Source organism: Hevea brasiliensis, chromosome 6 (genome assembly GCF_030052815.1).
Source record: "Hevea brasiliensis isolate MT/VB/25A 57/8 chromosome 6, ASM3005281v1, whole genome shotgun sequence".
Classification (NCBI taxonomy): domain Eukaryota; kingdom Viridiplantae; phylum Streptophyta; class Magnoliopsida; order Malpighiales; family Euphorbiaceae; genus Hevea; species Hevea brasiliensis.
The window spans coordinates 44,274,789-44,287,348 of NC_079498.1; positions in this window are offsets into that span (position 1 = coordinate 44,274,789).

Here is a 12,560-nt window from a genome sequence, read left to right on the forward strand (position 1 = left end):
AGGTTAACACATTAAACCCTTGCCACATGTCACCCTTTTATTAGCTCTAGGTTTAAGTGACCCAATCACATTGTGCCAAGTGTCAAACCTATATTTAATCTTGATTTTAATCATCTTACATGATTAAAGAAAAACATTTGGCAAGCTTATGTGTAATCCCACGTGTCACCATCTCATGGTGCCACGTGTCACACTGTGAAATGACCAAAATGCCCCTGTGTCTTAATTTTGAGTTCTCAACACAAAATAATTATTTCTCTTCTTCTAATTAATTTATATCAAATATAAATTAATTAATTAATCTCTATTAATTAATTTCTCATTAATTAAATTCATATTTAAACACTTTAAATATAAATTTAATTTATACTACACATCCAATAATCTAGATTTGGTTTCAAGTCATGCTAGGGACTTTGCAATTTAATTGCAAACCAAACCTATTTAATTAATCAATTAAACTCTTTAATTAATTAATTAAATCATATTTAAACAGGTGATAACTTGTGTATGTGTGTGACTTACTAGGCTCATCACTAATTGGCAATGAGACATGATATCAACTCTTAATATCATTAGAACTCTTTCTTACCATAAATGATTTCTCTAAATCATTTTATGAACCTCATAGACCAAGGTTAACACCTCGCATAGCATGCCATGGCCACCCAATTAGTAATAAGGTTTACCTTAAATGAACCTATAATCATATGTTACCATGCACTAGAATCTCCCTGTTACAAAATCCCTACTCAAGCTGGAGTCATGGTTTATGTCAAAAACAATTTGCTATGAATATTATGTTCTCTTTTAATTTCAGTTCTTGATTAAAAGATTTTCTCATCAAAAACTCTTTTTTGAATAAATATATATGTCCTGGCCAGGAACTTGAAACATCAAGAACAATTAAATGAACATAGGATTTTATCTCTATTTACTTAGAGGAACAGATTCCATCTTGATCAACACCTACCTCCATATATAACTAGTAGGAGCCAACACATGCCCATATACCCATACATAGTACAAGTATGAAAGCAGTATCAAACTCAAATTACCTATATACAAGATAACTGTGCTATCTCAAGTCTAAAGATTATATGCACTGATATGATTTATGACAAAACATTGACAAGAGTAAACTCCATGTGCTTGTCATAAGTGTCACTGGTTCAGCCTACTTATCATTTATAAGTGCCTATCATGTTTGTTATATGGCATGAGACTCACCATTCCATCTTATTTATATCTCATATAAATAACTTAGGAATAAACATGAATACAATCTTTCTGGATAAGTCATGTCCTTATTATGAAGTATCCTCGATTGTGAACCTATTTATGATACTTTGTGCTAGAAATATTGTCACTCATATTCTTAACAACTTAAGAATAATATTTCGAACAAAATATCAATGGACCTTTTCTATTACACATAAATATATTATGTAAACGGAAAAGTGGAAATGCCTTTTATTAATAAAAATATGTACAAAATACATACTAAATGATATGCTCTAGGGCATACTACTAACAGTCTCCCACTAGCACTAGAGCCATTCATTACAATATCTTAGACCTATCTTCTCAAGATGTCGGTCTAACTGAGTCTGTGACATAGGCTTAGTGAATGGATCACCGGATTTTCACCGATGCTATTTCTGCATGGCTACATCGCCTCGCCCAACTATTTCTCTGATAATGTGGTAGCGCCTTTCTATGTGTTTGGATTTCTGGTAAGACCTTGGTTCCTTAGCTTGTATGACTGCTCCATTGTTTTCACAGTATAATAGAACTGCTGACTCAATGGAAGGAACTACTTTAAGTTCTGTCACGAACTTCTTTATCCAAACAGTTCCTTTGCAGCATCTGATGCAGCAATATACTCAGCCTCTGTAGTGGAATCTGCAATCGTGCTCTGTTTGGAACTCTTCCAACTGATTGCACCTCTATTACAAATGAACACATATCCAGAGGTAGAGTTTCTATCATCGATATCTGATTGGAAATCAGAATCAGTATAACCATCCAATTGCAAGTCTCCACCTCCATAAATCAAGAATAAATCCTTAGTTCTTCTCAAGTACTTAAGGATATTCTTGACAGCTATCCAGTGTTCCAAACCTGGATTGGATTGATACCTGCTAGTCAAACTAACACCACATGCGATATCTGGCCTAGTACACAGCATTGCATACGTTAAACTTCCAATAGCCGAAGCATATGGAATCCTGGCCATCTTATCTCTTTCTTCAGGTGTCTTTGGAGACATCTCTTTAGAAAGACGGATACCATATCTTACTGGTAACAATCCTCTCTTGGAATCAAGCATGTTTGTCACACCCTACTCCCCTATAAGATGTAACATGATCCCATTGTATACCTAATGAATTACCGTACTTCTCCTACCGATAATCCATTAAATATACTACAAGGGATTTTAAAACAATTTTCAAGAAATTTAAGTCATAGATTAAAATCTGGTGTTATAAAATTTTTTTTTTCAAAATTTCGGCAAAGTGCTGGCTATATTTTGAGAAAACAGTTCTTCAATCCTGCAAAAGAAAATGCTCCCAATATGTTTTCTCAAATACAACTCCAATAAACTTTTTTTCAATTCACAATTCAATTCTCATTACACAATCAATTCATTTTCAAACTAATCTCATCATGAAGAAATATTTCATTGATTATAAGACTCAATTTATATTACAAAACTATTCAAGTACATGAAATTTCAAATTTACATTTACAATAATTTACATTTAATTACATACCAAAATATTTTACAAGAGTTTTTATACAACTGCTCAAATAATTTACATACATATTATTACATGCATACATCAAAACCTATGTATATGGGTATACCTATAATATACCTGGAGCTGAACTGAAAGTGTCTTCAAAGAAACTTACTCACTGCTCTATGCTCTTCTTACCCGCAACAGCATACAAAGCTATCGCTGAGTGGTGAACTCAGTGGTGCACAACTATAATTTAAAACATAGTACAATATATATTGACAAAATTTACAGTAAATAATTTGGAAATCTGAATACTCATCAAATTCTAAAACTCAAAATATTCATTGCCAATAATGTAAATCATTTGTGTAAAATGACTTCGATCATGAAATTCAATTTATCAAATCATAACTAACCATTTAGGTAATTCCAACAAAATCAATTATACATAAATCATAATTGAAATCACAATTCTTTACCATTCAAAAGCCATTCTGTATCTCAAAAATCATTCTGCATCTCAAAAATCATTCTTTATCTAAAAAATCCTTCTTTATCTCAAAAATCATTCTTTATCTCACTTACTATGCAAGACTAATCCGAAAGGGCCATATTCGATGTGATTCTAACTTCCTATGGTCGGGGAGGTCGAATCAGATTCTAACTCCCTATGGTCGGGGAGGTCGAATCATCGTGCACAGTACCATCACAATAATGAATCTTCCGCAATGGCCATAACGATAAAATAAAGTTAGATCTAACCTCAAATCAGAGGAAAATCTAAGCCTGTGCATGTACCATGGTGATCAAAACACAACTAACTCCATTGTCTTCTCAACAAATGAGAGAGATGGGTAATAACCTAGTCAAGCATCTATAGTGAGATATAAGATAATATCATAATCCTTTTAGTGAGCATAAATCACAATATAATTCGTTTCAAATTCAATTCCAATATCCAATAATTTTTATGCTCTTCACAATTCAAATCATAAATTTGCATTTTCCATGAAAATTACCATCACAATTCAAAACATGTTCTATCACAATTTTCCAAAACATAATTTATTCAATCCATAACAATGCTTAATACTTGTGGAAATACCATTTCACAAAGCTAAATTCATACATACTATAACAATTTTCAATAATCATTGAATTAAATCCAATGCTTGTTAAACATAATACATAAGAAAAATATGTCATTTAATCATATGAAATATTCATACAAAATCAGTTAAAAACCAGTTGTGCACAAACCTCTGATAACTGTTTCTTGGCTCTGACTCAGTGTTTCCTTCCCCTTCCCTGAGTCTTTGCTAGTTGAGAAACACAATTTGAAGTGTTTCAGAAGTCATTTAAACTGTCTCTAAGAATAAGGTTCAATAATTAATTTGTTGAATTCTATTATTTCCTTAGTCAACCTAATATGTTGACCCTCGATGCGTTCTAGGTAAATTCGGTTTTAATGTCACTAATATGTCACATTCAATAGTCTTTTAGGGTTGGTACATGTTACCAAATTCATTTCCATGTATTTTGCATTTTCTTGCAATTTGCTGGATTTCGGGATACTAGTTTGACCTAGCCGGACGACCTAGTTCTGTCAGTTTTCGGGTTTTGGTCAAAACTAAAAACTTGTAGATCTATGTCTTATGGAACGCGGGGCAAAATTTCAGGTCATTATGAGTTATTTAGACTAAGTTATGGTCATTTTACTATTGCTGGTCAACTTGCACTAAAATTGGTCACTTTAGGTTATTTTAGGTCATTTTAGGTTCGGCCAGTTTTTGGACCCGAACCTGTGCAAGCTGTTTCACTTGCTTATGGTCATTTTTGGGCTTTGGTGTCTTCATAAGACTTGTAGATATGGGTCTTAACTATTCATGGTTAACATTTCAGGTCAATTGGACCTGTTTTGTGTGAGTTATGGCCTAAACACTAACTACTGCCCAAATAGTCAATTTTCAGGCCTCATTTGCACTTAATCCGGATTTGGTCATTTTTCAAGCTACCTTGCAAGCAGAATTTTGGCAAGCTTCCTTCATGAAAGTTGGCACATTTTGTGCCTAGTTTCACCTCCAATTGGTCTCATACCAATTGGAGCCACACACTTAAAGTTATAGGCCTAAAACACAAACTGCCTTATTGAAATTCTTGCATACACATCAAGCATCACTTTTAACACTCACCAAACTTAACATTCAAACTAATTCTAGTTGTACCACAACCTAAACATAATTTATGACATATTATGGGTCATTTTGGCAGCTTGCAATTACATTCAATGTGCACCAACAAGTGCAGAATTTGTCCAACTCAATTTACAATAATTCAATCACCAATTCATGCTCATTTACATGTCCTACTTCACACCACCATACATACACTCAAACTGCCATAACAACCAACACATTTTAACATCATTATTCCATAAACCAAGCATGAATTCCAGCATTCCTCAAGAGTTAGCAAACTGCCACAATGGTACACTTACATTCAATTACTTTCCAAGCTTTAAATTTCATTTTACATTTACATATACTAAGTGTACATTACCCAAACAATTTCCTACACAATATACATTTAATCAATCATTTAATTCACCATTTACAAGCACAAATAAACTGCCTTCAAGGTGTTTCCATGGCTGCCAAAAGTACACATTCACATTCAACATCAAACCTCAAAAATTTCTTCATAAATCAAACACCCATAACATCCTTACAAACTTAATGAAGCAATAACCCAAAAATACAAACTTATCACTTTGGAAATTCTTCAAAACCTCTCCAAAACTTTGTTTTCTTGTTGCCTATCTACTGCTCATGGTGTGAGGATTAACTTTAATGAAGGAAGGTGCATGGAAAGTGGCTTAGATCAAGCTTGCATGAAGCTTTAACCCATGCATCCATGGAGGAACTCCATTCTTGGTTTTGGCTGCCCTTTTCAAAGGTTGAAGAAGATGAAATATTCTGCCCATTTTAGCTCTTAAGTGTCCCACATAATATTTATTTAATCCTCATAGTGCTCCACTTACATAAAATCAATTATTTTATATGTTTAAATATGTTAATTACCAAATTTGAACTCCATTTTTGCTATTTATATTAGGTACCCCTAAATTTATTTTTCATTATATTTTCCAAAAGTAATATTATTTATTTCTAATGGAAATTTAGGTCAAAATACAACTCAGGGTGTCAAATGACCGCAATGCCCCAGTTCCGGTTGCATTTCCTATTTTTCAGTAACACCGGGCTTTGTCCGTTTTTCGATTTCCCACTTTTCTTTGTACTAATTATTTAATTTTTATTTAATATTTCTAATGATATTTATACTTCAATAGGGGTCTATTTAATTCCTAAAAATATTTTCCAGGGTTTCCCGCGGTCCAGCGCTAGTCAACGATCCACGCTGTGACTTCCCGGTGCGATCACCCATCGCTAGGGTTCTCGGCTCGCATAACTTGGTTACATTTCTTTGCTATTATTTTTCCTTTGTTTTTCTTGTATTTTCTTCTCTTGTATTTCATTATTTTATGTCTCCTCACTCATATCGAAGTGTAGTTCTAGGCATCCTAGCTGTCCGGACAACACTGGTTACCGGAATAGTAGAACGCACTACCAAACATAGGGGTGTTACAATGTTAAACCTCTTTAACACCTTTTCCAAGTATAGACTTTGAGATAAACCAATTATTCTTTTCGCTCTATCTCTATAGATGCGAATCCCAAGAATATAGGTTGCCTCCCCTAAGTCTTTCATGGAGAATGTATTTGACAACCATACCTTTATAGTCGTCAACATACCTGTGTCATTACCCATCAACAGTATGTCATCCACATATAAGACAAGGAAAGTGATAGCACTGTCACTAACCTTCTTATATACACATGGCTCATCCTCATTTTTAATAAAACCAAAGGATTTAATGGCTTCATCAAAACGGATGTTCCAACTCCTCGAAGCTTGTTTCAACCCATAAATGGATCGCTTTAGCTTGCATACCTTGGAACCATCTTGGGATTCAAAACCCCTAGGTTGTTCCATGAAAATGTTTTCTTCAATGTATCCATTGAGAAAAGCTGTTTTGACATCCATATGCCAAATCTCATAATCATAGTATGTAGCTATTGCTAATAAAATCCTAATTGATTTAAGCATGGCAACAAAGTAGAAAGTCTCCTCATAGTAGATTCCTTGCCTTTGGCGAAACCCTTTCGCTACTAGCCTTGCCTTATAGGTCTTTACCTTTCCATCAGAACCAATTTTCTTCTTGAAAACCCATTTGTTCCCTATAGGTACAATACCTTCAGGTGGGTCAACAAGATCCCAAACTTGATTCTTATACATGGAATCAATCTCGGATTTCATAGCATCAATCCATTTAGAAGAGTCTATATCTGATATAGCTTCTTCATAAGTAAGTGGATCATCTCCATGATCTACTTCTTCATGAGTAGACAACTCTTGTTCTTCTTCATGAAGAAAACCATATCTCATCGTGGGTGAGATACCCGGTTGTTCTATGAGGAACAAACTGTAGATGTTTCATCAACGGGTATAGGTTGACTAGATGGATCTATATCCATCTGATATGTTGGTTGGTCAGAATTCTCCAATTCTAACTCTATTTACCTTCCTTTGCCTCCTTCTTGAACAAACTGTTATTCAAGAAATGTGGCATCTCTACTTATCACAACCTTTTGTGAAGTAGGCAAATAAAAATAATATCCAAAACTATCTTTTGGATATCCAACAAATTGACCTTTTCTCGATCCGGTCTCCAATTTATCGTTGTTCACTTTTTGATATAAGGACAACCCCAAATCTTAACATGCTTAAGACTTGGTTTTCTTCCATGCCATATCTCATAAGGTGTGGAAGAAACTGATTTTGATGGAATCCTATTCAGAATATACAAAGCTGATTCTAATGCAAATCCCCAAAAAGAAGATTGGCATATCAGTATAGCTCATCATACTACGTACCATATCCAATAGGGTACGATTTCTCCTTTCAGATACACCATTCAGTTGTGGCGTTCCTGGAGGAGTCAGCTGAGAAACAATGCCATGCTCTCTCAAGTATTCATCAAATTTAGTACTCAAATATTCACCACCACGATCTGATCGAAGAGCTTTAATACTCTTTCCTGTTTGATTTTCTACTTCAGATTTAAATTCTTTGAACTTTTCAAAAGATTCATGTTTGCATTACCTTGCTTTATCATCAGTAAAGGTAATAAAATAATGAAAACCCCCTCTAGCCATTTCTTTAAATGGACCACATACATCACTATGTATTAGCTCCAAAATATTTTCAGCTCTTAGCCCTTATCCAACAAAGGGTGATCTAGTCATTTTGCCCTGAAGGCAAGATTCACAAGTTGGAGTAGGCTCAGAGCCCAATGAGGATAAAATCCCCATTTTCTCCAGTTTTGCAATCCTATCTTCTGCAACATGACATAACCTTAAGTGCCAAATATATTTTGAACTTGAGTTGGTTTTCACCATGGCATTGCATTCTTTTAGATCACTTGCATTCAATTTGTGTTTGTCATTATTATCCAAATAATAAAGACCATCATTCATATAACCCGATCCAACATATTTATTTCCAAAATAAATATTGCCAACATCATCTGTGAACTGGAATTCATAGCCATTTCTAGTCAAACTAGATATAGAAATGATGTTCTTAAAAGCATCAGGTACATATAAAATATTATCCAAACACAAAACATGTCCAAACATGTAAAAAGATTTAGATCCTATGGCTAAAGCTTCAACAGTTTGCTAGTTCCTGCATATCATTAGAAATGTGAGAACTGGCACCAGTATCTAAAACCCAAGCTGTAGATGAACTATGAGTATCATCAGAATCTAAATAACAAGATATGAACATACCTTCCGAAGGTGTACTCTGGGCAATTCCTTTTCCTATGCCCATCCTTTTGGCAGTGGAAACACTTTCCTTTGCCTCCATCAGCTTTAGTCTTCCTTTTCTATTTAGCTATTTTCTTGGAAGGACCAGGAATCTGAGGTTTCTTTTTCTTATTACCCTTCTTCTTGTTGGACTTTCCAGCAGAAGAAGATGCAACCAAAGCTACCTCTTTTCCTTTATTGCCTGGCATATTCTTTTGGGCAATAACCAGCATGTTGAGTAAACTAGCTAAGGTGCATTCCTGTTTAGTCATATGAAAATTTGTCACAAAATTACCAAAAGACTCAGGAAGGGACTGAAGGATCAAATCCGTTTGTAGTTGGAAATCCATGTTGAAGTCAAGATGTTCCAACTGCTCAATCAGCTGAATCATCTTGTGGACATGATCCCCAACATTCTGTCCCTCAAACATCCTCATACGGAATAGCTGTTTAGATATCTCATACCTAGCATTCCTGCTGTGCTCACAATACAACTCTTGTAGGTGAAGGAGGATCTCACTCGCACTCTGCATGTTCTCATGTTGCTTCTGTAACTCATTACTCATGGAAGCAAGCATGTAACACTTAGCTCTCATATCATGCTCCTTCCACTTATCCAAAGTTTCATGTTCCTCTTGTGTGGCCTCTGGAGGTAAGGGACCAGGAACATTTGAATCTAGAACATATCCTATATGATCAAGGTTCAGGATAAGTTTCAAATTTCTTAGCCAATCAGACAGATTAGATCCTGTCAACCTATTGTGATCAAGTATGCTTGCAAGTATATTGGATGGTGGTGGTTATTCTGTGCTCATTATTATCAGAAAATTAATTGTAGAAAATAACTAGATTAATTAGTAAATGTATCATGTAATTAACCAAAATGATTATGGTCTTTTAATCAAATTGGTCCTCCCACTAACTTGGCGAATCCTACACTTCCAAAGTAGAAAATGGAAATCCTAGTTGGATGAATTTCTAGTGGGTGATTGAATTCTTATAATTCTATTGAACATCCTCAGGTACATCCATTATTGGAATTACAATAAACTATAAGTGAGCAACTCCTTGCCCATTACATCTCATGTGAGTTTCAATTCTTTACCTAGCCCCTAATGCTCAAAATCTCAGGTACATCCATTATTGACTTATCTTGCATTAGTTAAGTTGATCCCATTGAGCCAGTAATTATGTAGATAATTTTAAAGTCCTCAGGTACATCCAATATTGGCCACTAAACCATTTACATATTTACAACATCTTATGCTTAACAATTATTCTTAAGAAAATCTCTTAAATTAATTGCATCTCATGCAACTATTTAAAATTTTTAAAAATAATTGCCCCAATGGAGGGCCTATGTTATAATTACTTTAATTATAGCATTTCCAACTTAATCATTTGTTTGGAAGATTTTATGGTCATTCTAATTACTATTAAGGTCTCACTTTGCACATTATCCATTTAGCATGCATATATCATATAATTGCATACATTCCCATACATCTCATGAAGTCATGGATAAGCAGTAAATATGGTATGATCATGGACTTTCTAAGGGATTCAATTATGAGCCACCAAGAATTGAATCAGGGCATTCCTAGGTGCATTTCATTCATTCATTTTACAAGAGTTGCTGAAGGAGTACATAATCAACACTTGATCTTGAATTCCTCCCACTGGTCCCACCAATGCTCTTGACCTCCTTGAACTTCTTGCAATCCAATTTTACATGGTAATCCTTGGCATACCAAGGCGAATTTACAAGAACTTAAATAAATGAAATTACAACCCAAAAATTATTGCAAACTTAATAATACATGCCCAAAATAAATTAAAATAAATTAATTAATTTACAATCCCAAAGAAATATAAAAGAAATAAATCCAATCACATTGGTCTTTTATAGTCCATGATCATCCATCATGCATATCACTATTTAACAATTAAATAAAACATACATACTTAAATTAAATTGAATATCTCATATTCAACTTAAAAATCCAGATTTGAATATGATTCAAATAAATTTAAAAATTCAGATTTGAATCTCATTCAAACAAATTTAAAAATTCAAATTTGAATCACATTCAAACAAGTTTAAAAATTCAGATTTGAATCACATTCAAACATTTTTTAAAAAATCAAATCTGAATTTTATTCAAACAATTTTAAAAAATCAGATTTTAATATGATTCAAACAACTTTAAAAATTCATATTTGAATCACATTCAAACAACTTTTAACATTCAGATTTGAATCACATTCAAACAATTTTTAAAATTCTGTTTTGAATCATAATTTAATTGTGTGATTAAAATTACTAATTAAACACTTTAATTAGTCAAAGAATAGGCCTTAGATCATACAACAATTGCATAATTAAAAGCCAAACCTTGTGCCACCTTGAAGAAGCTTTGTTTCCGCCACCAATGGTGGCTTCACCATGTGTGTCGCCACACATCCATTGCAACCAGCAATGGATCAATCATCTCATGAACAAATCACACAATTAAATCATATAATCAACAATCTAAATGGAAAATATAAGTGGCTCTGATACCAATTGAAGGAATGGAAGTGTGAAAAACACAAGTTTATGCCATTGAATTCAAAAATTTTCACCTAGAGTCACATGCATCATGCAATATTTATTTTTATCTATTTGATTTCTATGATAAACAACATATTAAAACTCTTTTAATATGTTTTTGGATCTGTATTTCCCATTTAAGATTTTAAAATTAATCATATTAATTTTAGAACCCTAGATTAAATCAAGAACGATTACACTAACCTCTTGATGCACTGCAGCGTGTCTGCGTCTTTGAGATTCGTCTTCAGGACACCAAATGTTGTCCCTCTAGCTTGTCCACACCAAGAACACCTATGGTAGCCCTTGAACAGCTTCTAAAACTTTTTCTATTAATTAGAAATTCAAGTTCTGCCTTTTAAGAGATTAGAGATGTAAACAGGACACTAGAAACAATTTCTAGTGTTCTTAATTCAAGAGATTGATGGCTAATCTCTTTGAATTGATGAGAGATGAAGAAAAATAGATGAAAAGCCTCAAAGTGGTGTGACAAAGGAGAGGAGTGGCTGCTGGTTGCTTTTTCTTTTCATAACAACACTTAAATAGCTAGGTTAACACATTAAACCCTTGCCACATGTCACCCTTTTATTAGCTCTAGGTTTAAGTGACCCAATCATATTGTGCCAAGTGTCAAACCTATATTTAATCTTGATTTTAATCGTCTTACATTATTAAAAAAAATATTTGGCAAGCTTATGTGTAATCCCATGTGTCACCATCTCATGGTGCCACGTGTCACACTGTGAAATGACCAAAATGCCCCTATGTCTTAATTTTGAGTTCTCAACCCAAAATAATTATTTCTCTTCTTCTAATTAATTTATATCAAATATAAATTAATTAATTAATCTCTATTAATTAATTTCTCATTAATTAAATTCATATTTAAACACTTTAAATATAAATTTAATTTATACTACACATCCAATAATCTAGATTTGGTTTCAAGTCATGCTAGGGACTTTGCAATTTAATTGCAAACCAAACCTATTTAATTAATCAATTAAACTCTTTAATTAATTAATTAAATCATATTTAAATAGGTGATAACTTGTGTATGTGTATGACTTACTAGGCTCATCACTAATTGGCAATGAGATATGATATCAACTCTTAATATCATCAGAACTCTTTCTTACCATAAATGATTTCTCTAAATCATTTTCTGAACCTCATAGACCATGGTTAACATCTAGCATAGCATGCCATGGCCACCCATCTAGTAATAAGGTTTACCTTAAATGAACCTATAATCATATGTTACCATGCACTAGAATCTCTCTGTTACAA